This window comes from Bombina bombina, chromosome 2, assembly GCF_027579735.1.
Source record: "Bombina bombina isolate aBomBom1 chromosome 2, aBomBom1.pri, whole genome shotgun sequence".
Taxonomy (NCBI): Eukaryota; Metazoa; Chordata; class Amphibia; order Anura; family Bombinatoridae; genus Bombina; species Bombina bombina.
In genome coordinates this window covers 853,957,764-853,972,453 of record NC_069500.1, presented here as the reverse complement: position 1 = coordinate 853,972,453, position 14,690 = coordinate 853,957,764, and positions in this window count along the sequence as shown.

Below are 14,690 nucleotides of genomic sequence, written 5' to 3'. Positions count from 1 at the left end.
GATCTTTTTAATTTTCAATCTTACCTTAACCCCTTAATGACAACTGACGTACCAGGTACGTCATGCATTAACAACCAGTTAATGACAATAGACGTACCTGGTACGTCAGTTGTCTAAGAGAGTGCTGGAAGCGATCGCAATCGCTTCCAGCAGCTCTCAGGGTATTGCAGTGATGCCTCCATATGGAGGCATCCTGCAATACCTTTTCAGAAGACTCCGATGCAGAGAGAGCCACTCTGTGGCCCTCTCTGCACCGGTAGCGATGGTGCCGGTTCGTTGGTGGGTGGGAGCATAACAGGGAGGGCGGGTGGGCGGCCCCATCGCTACCCGGCATCCGGTTCCTGTAAGTGCAATGTGCACGCCGGGTGCCGGGAGCGCGCGGAGGGCGCGCGTGCGCCCGTGCGCCGTGCAGCGCGCGATTAGCTGGCCACTGACACCAATGAGGAGGGAAGAGGGGGGGAAAAAAAGAATTAAAAAAAAAAATATATATAAGGATCTGGAGGGGGAGGGGGGTTGGGTATTGTGGGGGGCTGCTACACTACAGAAAACATTAAAAATTGCAAAAAAGATAAAAAAAACACTTGTTTTTGGGGCAAATTGGGTACTGGCAGACAGCTGCCAGTACCCAAGATGGCGGCAATTAGGTAGGGGAGAGGGTTAGAGAGCTGGGGGGGGGGGATCATGGAGGTTGGGGCTAAGGCAGGGGGTCCATCACAGCTAAAACATTTTATTTTTTTTTATTAAAAAAAAGAAAAACTCCTTTTATTTAGTACTGGCAGACTTTCTGCCAGTACTTAAGATGGCGGGGACAATTGTGGGGTGGGGGAGGGAAGAGAACTGTTTGGGAGGGATCAGGGGGTGGGATGTGTCAGGTGGGAGGCTGATCTCTACCCTAAAGCTAAAATTAACCCTGCAAGCTCCCTACAACCTACCTAATTAACCCCTTCACTGCTGGGCAAAATTTACGTGTGGTGCACAGCAGCATTTAGTGGCCTTCTAATTACCAAAAAGCAATGCCAAAGCCATATATGTCTGCTATTTCTGAACAAAGGGGATCCCAAAGAAGCTTTTACAACAATTTGTGCCATAATAGCACAAGCTGTTTGTAAATACTTTCAGTGAGAAACCTAAAATTGTGAAAAATGAATTTTTTTTAATTGTTTCGCTCGCATTTGGCGGTGAAATAGTGGCATAAAAATATATCAAAATGGCCTAGATCAATACTTGGGGTTGTCTACTACACTACCCTAAAGCTAAAATTAACCATGCAAGGCTCCCTACAACCTACCTAATTAACCCCTTAACTGCTGGGCATAATTTACGTGTGGTGCGCAGCAGCATTTAGCGGCCTTCTACTTACCAAAAAAGCAACCCCAAAGCCATATAAGTCTGCTATTTCTGAACAAAGGGGATCCCAAAGAAGCATTTACAACCATTTGTGCCTTAATTGCAGAAGCTGTTTGTAAATAATTTCAGTGGGAAACCTAAAGTTTGTGACAAAATTTGTGAAAAAGTGAACTTTTTTTTTTTATTTGATGACATTTGGCGGATGAAATGGTGGCATGAAATATACCAAAATGGGCCTAGATCAATACTTTGGGTTGTCTTCTAAAAAAATATATATACATGGTCAAGGGATATTCAGGTATTCCTGACAGATATCAGGGTTCCAATGTAACTAGCGCTAATTTTGAAAAAAAGTTGTTTGGAAATAGCAAAGTTGCTACTTGTATTTATGGCCCTATAACTTGCAAAAAAAGTAAAGAACATGTAAACATTGGGTATTTCTAAACTCAGGACAAAATTTAGAAACTATTTAGCATAGGTGTTTTTTGGTGATTGTAGATGTGTAACAGATTTTGGGGGTCAAAGTTAGAAAAAGTGTGTTTTTTTCAATTTTTTCCTCATATTTTATATTTTTTTATAGGAAATTATAAGATATGATGAAAATAATGGTATCCTTAGAAAGTCCATTTAATGGCGAAAAAAACGGTATATAATATGTGTGGGTACAGTAAATGAGTAAGAGGGAAATTACAGCTAAACACAAACACCGCAGAAATGTAAAAATAGCCATTGTCATTAAAGGTAAGAAAATTGAAAAATGGTCCGGTCATTAAGGGGTTAAAAGAGCATATTTACATACTGTTTATATTCTTAGTTCAGCTATAGCTATGACTGACATTGCTGCTCTCTCAACTTTATTGTTGGACAGTTAGTATAAGCAGTTTTCATATTCTGAAGTACATAACACTGTTCATTTACTTCAAAATGTATTCATTTTATTTATGATACTATCTGCTAGATTACGAGTCTTGCGTTAGCCTTAAAAAGCAGCGTTGAGAGGTCCCAACGCTACTTTTTAATGCCCGCTGGTATTACGAGTCTGGCAGGTCTTGCTCACTTTTCTTCCGTGACTCGAGCATACCGCAAATCCCCTTATGTCAATTGTTTATCCTATCTTTTTAATGGGATTTTCCTAACGCCGGTATTACGTGTCTTGGAAGAAGTGAGCCGTAGACCCTCTCCTGTCCAGATTCCTACTGCATTTAAAAGTCAGTAGTTAAGAGTTTTATGGGCTAACGCCGTAACATAAAACTCTTATCTAAAGTGCTAAAAAGTACACAAACACCCATAAACTACCTATTAACCCCTAAACCGAGCCCCCCCCCCCCCACATTGCAAACACTTAAATACATTTTTTAACCCCTAATCTGCCGACCGGACATCGCTGCCACTTCAATAAATATATTAACCCCTAAACCGCCTGCACTCCCACCTCGCAAACAGTTAAAATTTTATTAACCCCTAATCTGCCATCCCTAACATCGCCGACACCTACCTACATGTATTAACCCCTATCTGCTGCCGCCCCCAACGTCGCCGCAACTATATTAAATTTATTAACCCCAAAATCTAAGTCTAACCCTAACCCTAACACCACCCTAACTTAAATATAATTTAAATAAAACGAAATAAAATTACTATAATTAAATAAATTATTCCTATTTAAAACTAAATACTTACTGATAAAATAAACCCTAAGCTAGGTACAATATAACTAATAATTACATTGTATCTAGCTTAGGTTTTATTTTTATTTTACAGGCAAGTTTGTGTTTTATTTTAACAAAGGTAGAATAGTTATTAAATAGTTATTAACTAGCTAAAATAAATACAAATTTACCTGTAAAATAAAACCTAACCTAAGTTACAATTACACCTAACACTACACTGTAATTAAATAAATTACCTAAACTAACTACAATTAAATACAATTAAATTAAATAAACTAAAGTACGGAAAAAAACACTAAAATACAAAAAATAATGAAGTAATTACAAGAATTTTAAACTAATTACACCTCATCTAATCCCCCTAATAAAATAACCCCCCCCAAATAAAAAAAATCCCTACCCTATACTAAATTACAAATAGCCCTTAAAAGGGCTTTTTTGCGGGGCATTGCCCCAAAGTAATCAGCTCTATTACCTGTAAAAAAAAATACAATACCCCCAACAATAAAACCCACCACCCACACACCCAACCCTACTCTAAAACCCACCCAATCCCCCCTTAATAAAACCTAACACTAACCCCCTTGAAGATCACCCTACCCTTGAGACGTCTTCACCAAACCGGGCAGAAGTGGTCCTCCAGAGGGGACAGAAGTCTTCATCCGATAGGGCCAGAAGAGGACCTCCAGATGGACAGAAGTCATCATCCAGACGGCATCTTCTATCTTCATCCATCCGACGAGGAGTGGCTCCATCTTGAAGACATCTGAAGCAGAGCATCCGTCCAGACCGATGACTACCCGACGAATGACGGTTCCTTTAACCCTTTAAGGGACACAGCTCTCAGTTTCCTCAATTGTTTTATGACGGAAACATTCCGTCATATGTCCTTAAGAGGTTAAATGATGTCATCCAAGATGCATCCCTTGAATTCCGATTGGCTGATAGGATTTTATCAGCCAATCGGAATTAAGGTAGGAAAAATCCTATTGGCTGATGCAATCAGCCAATAGGATTGAAGTTCAATCCTATTGGCTGATCCAATCAGCCAATAGGATTGAGCTTGCATTCTATTGGCTGTTCCAATCAGCCAATAGAATGCAAGCTCAATCCTATTGGCTGATTGCATCAGCCAATAAGGATTTTTCCTACCTTAAATCCGATTGGCTGATAGAATCAGCCAATCGGAATTCAAGGGACGCCATCTTGGATGACATCATTTTAAGGAACCGTCATTCGTTGGGTAGTCGTCGGTCTGGATGGATGCTCCACGTCGAATGTCTTCAAGATGGAGCGGCTCCTCGTTGGATGGATGAAGATAGAAGATGCTGTCTGGATGAAGACTTCTGCCTGTCTGGAGGTCCTCTTCTGGCCGGATCGGATGAAGACTTCTGCCCTTCTGGAGGACCACTTCTGCCCGATTTGGTGAAGATGTCTCATGGTAGGGCGATCTTCAAGGGAGTTAGTGTTAGGTTTTATTAAGGGGGGATTGGGTGAGGTTTAGAGTAGGGTTGGGTGTGTGGGTGGTGGGTTTTAATGTTGGGGGGTATTGTATTTTTTTTTACAGGTAAAAGAGCTGATTACTTTGGGGCAATGCCCCGCAAAAAGCCCTTTTAAGGGCTATTTGTAATTTAGTATAGGGTAGGGATTTTTTTTTATTTTGGGCTGCTTTTTTATTTTATTAGGGGATTAGATTAGGTGTAATTAGTTTAAAATTCTTGTAATTATTTCATTATTTTTTGTATTTTAGTGGTTTTTTTCGTACTTTAGTTTATTTAATTTAATTGTATTTCATTGTAGTTAGTTTAGGTAATTTATTTAATTATAGTGTAGTGTTAGGTGTTATTGTAACTTAGGTTAGGTTTTATTTTACAGGTAAATTTGTATTTATTTTAGCTAGGTAGTTATTAAATAGTTAATAACTATTTAATAACTATTCTACCTAGTTAAAATAAATACAAAGTTGCCTGTAAAATAAAAATAAATCCTAAACTAGCTACAATGTAACTATTAGTTTTAAATAGGAATAATTAATTTAATTTTAGTTATTTTATTTAAATTATTTTAAATTAGGGTTAGGGTTAGGGGTTAGACTTAGGTTTAGGGGTTAATATATTTATTATAATGGCGACGTTGGGGTGGCAGATTAGGGGTTAATAAGTGTAGGTAGGTGGCGGCGACATTGGGGGAGGCAGAGTAGGGGTTAATAAATAAAATGTAGGGTTCGGTGATGTTGGGGGCAGCAGATTATGGGTTCATTAGTATAATGTAGGTGGCGGCAGTGTCTGGATCGGCAGATTAGGGGTTAATAATATAATGCAGGTGTCGGCGATGTCGGGGTTGGCAAATTAGGGGTTAATAAGTGTAAGATTAGGGGTGTTTAGACTCAGGGTTCATGTTAGGGTGTTAGGTGTAGACATAAATTTACTTTCCCCATAGGAATCAATGGGGCTGAGTTAGGAGCTGAACGCTGCTTTTTTTTTCAGAAGATTCTGCCCCATTGATTCCTATGGGGAAATCGTGCACGAGCACGTTTAGCCAGCTCACTGCTACCGTAAGCAGCGCTGGTATTACAGTGAGATGTGGAGCTAAAGTTTGCTCTCCGCTCACTTTTTAGAGGCTAACGCCGGGTTGAAAAAAACCTGTAATACCAGCGTTGTCTGTAAGTGTACGGTGACCTGAAACTGCTCGTTAGCACCACACCCCTGTTACCGCAAAACTTGTAATCTTGCTGTATATTTGTTGTCATTTAAGATTAATTTCAAATCTATGTTTTTAGCTTTTCTATTTAGAAGAGCTTCATGGTTTTAATCTTGAATTTTGACATGGTCTAAATATATTTTATTATCTCTACCTTATTAGGATAATAATTTGTTTTGATTTCTATTATCTCTACTATATCTGGAGGTAAAAGTGTTTTTCTGCCCTACTTTTTGGCCGGTGATGTAGATCAGTTGGTAAAGGCCCTGACTCCAAAAGCTTGTTCTAAGATCCAAGGGTCACAGATTCATATCCGGCAGGGTCGATGCAGGCCTTCGGCCTTTTGAGGTCAATAAAATGTGTACCGTTTATTTGAGTAATAATAAAAACTATTACTATTCAGCTGCCAATTTGGTTAACTCCGAGTGCAAAAAAAAAAGCGTTTTTTTGAGTCCTACTAGGAATAAAGTGCTATACAAATACTAGTTAGTAAGACTACATGAAGGTGCGGTTCTCAAACCAGTTCTTCTGGTGGGGGGCAGATGAAGTTATTTTTGGAGGGATTCAGTCCAAAGTCTATAGAATAATATTCTTAGGGTTTTAAATAGATTTTTAGAATGAGACCTGATATGGGAAGATTCTTTCGTTCTCATGTTTCAATACACTCTGTGAAGGTTCAGGTTTTTTTCCGAAATATATTCAGAACTGGAATTTTTTTTCAGAGGTGTTTGTACCAGTTCCTTAGCAGAACAGGGTTTGGGTTTCTATTCAAATCTATTCTTTGTCCCAAAGAAGGAAGATTCATTCAGACCAAACTTGGATCTGAAAGCTTTAAATTTTGTGGGTGTCCCAACTTTCAAGATGGCAACTATAAGGTATATTATGCCTTTTGTTCAGCAAAAGTTCACAATAGTTGTATGGGATGCTTATCCTCACATTCCAATTCATTCAGATCACTTTTGGTTTCTGAGATTCTCTTTTCTAGGCAAGCTTTACCAATTTGTCGCTTTTCCATTTGGTCTAGCGACAGCTCCAAGAATCTTTTCGAAGGTTCTCGGTGCCCTTCTATCTGTAATCAGAGGGCAGGGTATTGCAGTGTTTTCCTTATTTTAGATGATATCTTGGTACTTAGCTCAATCCTTTTCATTTAACAGAATCTCACATGAATAAACTAGTGTTGTTTTTTTTTCAAAGACATGGTTGGAGGATCAGTTTACCTAAGAGTTTTGTGATTCCTCAGGCAAGGGTCACCTTTTTAGGTTTCCAGATAAATTCAGTGTCCATGAATCTGTCTTTAACAGTCAAGAGACGAATGAAATTAGTTTTAGCCTGTCTAAACCTTCAGTCTCTATTATTGCCTTCAGGGAAGTTTTTAGATTTCATGACTGCAGCATAGGATGCAATCCCCTTTGCTCGTTTTCTTATGAGACCTTTGAAGCTTTGCATGCTGAATCTATGGTGCAGGGATTATTCTCAGGTATCACAGTTGATACTAAACCCATTTTTTTAAAGGGATACTAAAAAAATGATTCAGATAGAGTGTGCAATACTCTGTGGCATATGTCAATCATCAGGGAGGGACTCACAGTCCTTCAGCGATGAAAATAAGTATCTCAAATACTGTCAGGGTGCCAGTAATCAGACTGAGATGAGACGTGCAAAAATAATCACACCTTTATTAATAGCAAAAAATAATAAAAAGTCCACAAGTCAAATAACAAGCCAGGAGTCAAAACCAGAGCTGGTAGTCAGACGAGCCAAGTCAGGAGCCAAAGCGAATAGTCAGACCGAGCTGGAATCAGGAACAAGGAAAATAGCAGAGTCAGGAACACACCAGGGATCAGGAACCAGGAAGGATTCACACCACTCTTGCCATAAAAGGAAGTGCAGGAAATGAGCAGTATCCCCCACAATGCACCATAGTCAGCAAGAGAGGCGAGTAAAATGGCAGCAGCGCATTGCAAACAAACAGGGAAAAGACCCTGACAAATACTTCTTTGGGCGTAATTCAATTCCTGTCTAATTTCTGCAATTCATTTCCCAGGTGTAGACAATTGGGAGGCGAATTATCTCAGCCACCAGACTTTACATCCAGGGGAGTGGTTTCTCCATTCAGATGTGTTTTTCTCAGATTGTACAGATGTGGGGCCTTCCAGAAATAGTTCTGATGGCCTTCATCTAAACAAGAAATTTCCCAGATAGCTTTCCAGGTTCAGTGATCCACAGGCAGAGATGGTGGTTACATTAACAGTTTCTTGTTTTGATAACAGTTTCTTGTTTTGTTAACAGTTTTCTTGTTTTCTGCTTACATTTTTCCACCTCTGGTTCTCCTTTCAAGGGTGATCTCCAAGATCATAATGGAACAGTCTCATGTGTTTCTGGTAGCACCAGCATGGCCTCACAGGTTTGGTATGTGGATCTTGTCTGAATGTCCAGTTGCCAGCCTTGGCCACTTCCTCTAAGGCCAGACTTTCTGTCTCAAAGGCAGTTTTTCCATCAGGATCTCAAATTGTTAAATTTGAAGGTATGGAATTTTAACGCTTAGTGCTTAGTCATAGAGGTGTCTCTGACTCAGTAGTTAACTTTATGTTACAGGCCCTTAAATCTGTTTCAAGAAAGATTTATCGGGTTTGGAAAACCCATATTTCATGGTGTTCTTTTCATAAATTCTCTTGGCATTCTTTAGAATTCCTAGAATTTTGTAAATTTTTCAGGATGGTTTGGATAAGGTTTTGTCTGCAAGTACTTTGAAGGTACAAATTTCTGCTCTTTCTGTTTTATTTTATAGAAAGATTGCTAAACTTACTGATATTCACTGTTTTGTTCAGGCTTTGGTTCGTATCAAAACCTGTTATTAAATTAATTTCTCCTTCTTGGAGTCTAAATTTGGTTTTAAGGATTTTGCAGGCTCCTTCTTTTGAGCCTATTCATTCTTTGAAATATTAAACTACTTCCTTGGAAAGTGTTGTTTCTTTTGGCTATCTCTTCTGCTAGAAGAGTTTCTGAGTTATCAGATCTCTCTTGTGAGCCTCCTTATCTGATTTTCCATCAAGATAAAGCTTTTTTGCAGACTCAATTCAAATTTCTTTCTAAAGTTGTGAATTCTATTCTATTAGTAGGGAATTCTATTCTATTAGTAGGGAAATTGTTGTTCCTTCTTTGTGTCTTAATCCTAAGAATTCTCTGGAAAGATCTTTACATTCTTTGGATTTCAGAAAGACTAGTCTATTTGTTATTTTTTCTGGTTCCAGGAAAGGTCAGAAAGCCCTTTCCGTTTCTTTGGCATCTTGGTTAAAGCTTTTTGACTCACAAAGCTTATTTGTAGGGAGGGCAGTTTCCGTCTCAGAGAATGCATCACATTCTCTGAGATGGAAACGTCTCAGGGAATTAAAGCTCATTCTACTTGATCAGTCGTTTCGTCTTGGGGTTTTAAAGAATGAAGCTTCGGGTGATCAGATTTTGCAAAAGCAGCAACTTGACTTTCTTCGCATACATTTACTAAATTTTATTATTTTGATGTATTTGTTTCTTTTGAAGCAGTTTTTGGTAGAAAAGTTCTTCAGGCAGCTGTCTCAGTTTGATTTTAATGCTTATGATTAAGTTTTTTGGAAGTTTATAAGAAAAAAAACAACTATTGTTTGGATTTAATTTCTCAGCAGAAATAGCTGTTGTTATTTTATCCCTCCTTCTCTAGTGACTCTTCTGTGGACTTCCACATCTTGGGTATTTTATCCCATACGTCACTAGCTCATGGACTCTTGCCATCTACATGAAAGAAAACATAATTTATGTAAGAACTTACCTGATAAAGCAATTTCTTTCATAGTGGTGAGAGTGGTGAGAGTCCTTGAGACCCACCCTCTTTTGTGGTGGTTATGATTTTTTTGTATAAAGAGCACAATATTTTTTCAGTTCCTCTCTTTGTATGCTTTTTTTACTCCTTTTTACACAACTGAGGCATTTTGAGGTTTGGGAAACTTTGCCCCCTCCTGGTAGGAATGTATATCCCATTACGTCACTAGCTCATGGACTCTTGCCACTATGAAAGAAATTAATTAATCAGGTAAGTTCTTACATACAGTATGTTTTTTTTATTTTCTGTGTGGGTAATTAAAGGGACACTCAGGTTAAATTAAATTTTCATGATTTCGGTACAGCATGTAATTTTAAACAACTTTCCAATTTACTTCCATTAAAAAAAATGTGCACAGTCTTTTATATTTACACTTTCTGAGTCACCAGGTCCTACTGAGCATGTGCAAGAATTCACAGACTATATGTATATGCATTTGTGATTGGCTGATTACTATCACATGGTATAGGGGAGTGGAAATAGACATAACTTTTAAATTTGTTTGAAAAAATCTACTACTCATTTGAAATTCAGAGACAATGCTGTTGTATTGTCTTGTTGTCTTGCATTTGTTGATTATGCAAATCTACTGTGTTTACTGGTCCTTTAAGGAAGGGTTTTTTTTTTTTTTACTTGTTTGGGCCTACCTAGACTATACATTTAACACAGTAACTCTTGGAGCCTGCTTTAAAAGGGTCTGCTGCAGTGATTATCTGTTAAAGTAAGATTGTCTGTTTAAGTATAGCAGTTAGCTAAACAAGGTAGTTAGGCAAACAAGGATTTGGAGTAACCAAGGGGAAATATAATTAATATTTTTAAGTTAAACCTTTTAGCAAGAATATGTGAGAATCTCATTCAGCATACAGCTTGCCATATGTTTGCATCACTGGAGCAGCCACTTCAGGGATTATATGTTTGTGGCAAGTGTGAGCATATTGTCTCTTTAGAAACTCGTATTGGAGTTCTGGAGGAATGAATAGCAACACTGCATGAAATTCAGACACTTGAATTTGGATAGGACTGAGCTAGATGTTAATGGTTCTAGCAGTGGGAATGGGGAGGATTCAGATGAGGAGACTCCAGAAACTAGCTGGGTCACAGTCAGAGGGTAAGGTAAAGGTAAGCAGAAGAGACAGGCAAGTTCTCTGCTTGTACACCCCAACAGATTTGCAAGATTAAGTGAAGATGTTGGGGATATCAGTTCAGGGGTGGCAATTTCAGAGAGGGCTGTTTTGCCTAGTATAGTAAACAGTCCTTTAGTCATGGAAGAGGAGCATTCTATGGTGGGCAGTCCTTCAGACATGGTAGAGGGGCATACTATAGTTAACAGTCCTTCGGACATGGAAGAGGGGCATACAATTCAGGGCCTGAGGCAGACTGTTGGTGGTAGGAGACTCTATTATTAGGAAGCTTGATAGGGTAATTTTTCATCCAGACCTTTTAAATAGATCAGTTTGCTGTCTTCCAGAGGCTCATGTTAGGCATAATGTGGAGCATATTGATAGATTGTTAGAGGGATATCGGTCTGATCCTGCAGACTTCAGGGAGTTATGTAGCAAGCTTAAAGCAAGGACCTACAAAGTAATATTTTTTGAGATATTACCAGTGCCGTGTGCTAACTCAGTAAGGCAGAAGGAACTAAGGTCTGTTAATTCATGGTTAAAAACATGGTGTAAAAATGAGGGGTTTGACTTTTTAGAGCACTGGGCTGACTTTTCACTTGGGTACAATTTGTACAGTAAGGATGGATTGCACCTGAATGACATGGGTGCAGGTGTGTTGGGGGGAAAGGATGTTAGCATGTTTAGATAATCTATTAAACTAGACAAAGGGGGAGGGTCAGTTAGAACACAATAGAACAGATAGAGTCTGTGAATATGTCACTTCTATAGTATCTCAAGGAAGGGGTGACTTAAGAAATGTAATATTAGAAAGTATGGAGGAAAGCACACCAGGTAGCAGCAAAAAGCACATGAAAATTAAATGTATGACAACAAATTCAAGAAGCATGACGATTAATATGGGGGAGCTGGAGCTCTTAGTTGCAGAAGAGGACTATGACATTATCAGTATAACCGAAACTTGGTGGAATGATTCACATGACTGGGCAGTTAACTTATGGGGGTATACTTTATTTAGGAGGGACAGGAATAATAAAAGGGGTGGAGGAATCTGCATGTATATTAAACCTAACCTTAAACCTACAATAAGGGAAGATATTTATGATACAGGTGACAATGTAGAGACCCTGTGGGTTAAAATTAAGAGTGGGGGAAAAAAATCCTAAAATATATTACTTGGAACATGCTACAAGCCCCCCAACATTAGTGACCTGGAGGAAACTCAACTACTTATGCAAATAGTTAAGGCTGCTAATAATAGTGCTGTAATTATGCAAGATTTTAACTACCCTGATATAAACGGGGACAACGAAACTAGTAATTTAGCTAAGGGGGATAGATTTTTAAATGTTCTCAGGGATAACTTCTTGTCACAATTAATAAAGGAGCCAACTAGGGGTAACGATATATTGGATTTAGTGCTCTCAAACAATACAGATATAATATCAAACATAGAAGTCAAAGAACATTTGGGTAACAGTGATCATAACATGGTCACATTTGAAATCTTTTTTCATAAGTAGTGTCTTAAAGGTTTAGCTAAGACTTTTAATTTTAAGAAAGCAAAATTCAACGATTTAAGGAAATCATTAATTAACATAAATTGTGACAAAGTATTCTCTAATAAAAATACAGAGGATACATGGATAACATTTAAAACTTTGCTAAATAAATATACATATCAACAAATATCATATGGTTTTAAAAATAACAAATCCAAGCCAATATGGCTAAATAAAAATGTGTTAAGGGAAATTAGGAAAAAACATAGGGCATTTAAATTATACAAAGAAAATAGTACAGACTCAACATAACATCTTTATAAGGAATTTAACAATGCATGCAAAAAAGCAATCAAATTTGCCAAAATGGAAAATTAAAAATTAATTGCTAAGGATTCTAAGTTTAACCCTAAAAGGTTCTTTAAGTACACAAATAGCAAAAAATCTAAGGAGGACAATATAGGTACATTAAAATGCATGGAGAAGGCTGAGGTACTAAATCAGTTCTTTTCTTCAGTATACAAAAGAGAGGAACCAATGGAGGATACTTTGGAACAAACTAGAACATGCCAGCACATACCATTAACTGGGTTATGTATAGAGGATATCAGGAAAAAATGGATAATATTCAGGTAAATAAAACTCCAGGCCCAGATGGAATTCACCCAAGGGTATTTTTAAATCAGCATGGTTTTATCAGAAATAGATTATGTCATACTAATATAATTAGATTATATGAGGAAGTAAGTAAAAATATAGATAAAAGGGAATCAGTTGATGTGATATACTTAAATTTTGCAAAGGCTTTTGATACAGTGCCACATGAGAGATTAATGCACAAAATTAAGGGACTGGGAATAGCTGAACATGTTAGCTCATGGATAAATAACTGGATAAAATATAGGGAGCAACGAGTAGTAGTGAATAGATCATACTCAGATTGGACAAAGGTAATCAGTGGAGTCCCCAAGGAATCAGTAGTGGGCCCTGTTCATTTTAATATTTTTATAAATGACTTGGAGCTAGGATTAAATAGCGACATCTCTATTTTTGCAGATGATACTAAGTTAAGTAAGGTCATTAGGTCAGAGCAGGATGATCTTTTGTTACAAAGGGATCTTCAAAATTATAAGTATGGGCAGGAATATGAAAAATGAGATTTAATATGAGAAAATGCAAGGTTCTACATTTTCTAAGTAAAAGTAAGCAGTCAACGTATTATTTAAATGGGAGAAGACTTAGCCAAACAGAGGAGGAAAGGGATTTGGGAGTAGTAATGCATAACAAGCTAAAGATGGGTGCACAATGCAGGGCAGCGTCTACAAAGGCTAATAAGATGTATTAAAAGAGGCATTGAGGGGGCGTGTCCTAACAGCATTCTAGTAAGGACGCACATCTCAAGAGCTCCGGAGGAATTTTTGATAAACCGCCGAATATCAAATCCTTATAACAGCATCTACATAAGATTTCTAAGTTATAGCATTGCCCCACTTTGTGAGGCTCTAATACAGCTTTGCTTTGCTGTTTGCATGAAACTGGAGCCACGGATTAGACACAGAAGGCCTAGAGCGGCGGCTCAACATTAGGTGAAACCTCCCCCGGGAAACCGGGTTACACTACCATAACTGGACTGCGTAGGTTTATCATTAAATATTGCATCCCTTTTCTTTCATACCCCAGTACGAGGAGATACATGAAAGAAAACATAATTTATGTAAGAACTTACCTGATAAAGCAATTTCTTTCATAGTGGTGAGAGTGGTGAGAGTCCTTGAGACCCACCCTCTTTTGTGGTGGTTATGATTTTTTTGTATAAAAGCACAATATTTTTTCCAGTTCCTCTCTTTGTATGCTTTTTTACTCCTTTTTACACAACTGAGGCATTTTGAGGTTTGGGAAACTTTGCCCCCTCCTGGTAGGAATGTATATCCCATACGTCACTAGCTCATGGACTCTTGCCACTATGAAAGAAATTAATTAATCAGGTAAGTTCTTACATACAGTATGTTTTTTTTATTTTCTGTGTGGGTAATTAAAGGGACACTCAGGTTAAATTAAATTTTCATGATTTCGGTACAGCATGTAATTTTAAACAACTTTCCAATTTACTTCCATTAAAAAAAAATGTGCACAGTCTTTTATATTTACACTTTCTGAGTCACCAGGTCCTACTGAGCATGTGCAAGAATTCACAGACTATATGTATATGCATTTGTGATTGGCTGATTACTATCACATGGTATAGGGGAGTGGAAATAGACATAACTTTTAAATTTGTTTGAAAAAATCTACTACTCATTTGAAATTCAGAGACAATGCTGTTGTATTGTCTTGTTGTCTTGCATTTGTTGATTATGCAAATCTACTGTGTTTACTGGTCCTTTAAGGAAGGGTTTTTTTTTTTTTTACTTGTTTGGGCCTACCTAGACTATACATTTAACACAGTAACTCTTGGAGCCTGCTTTAAAAGGGTCTGCTGCAGTGATTATCTGTTAAA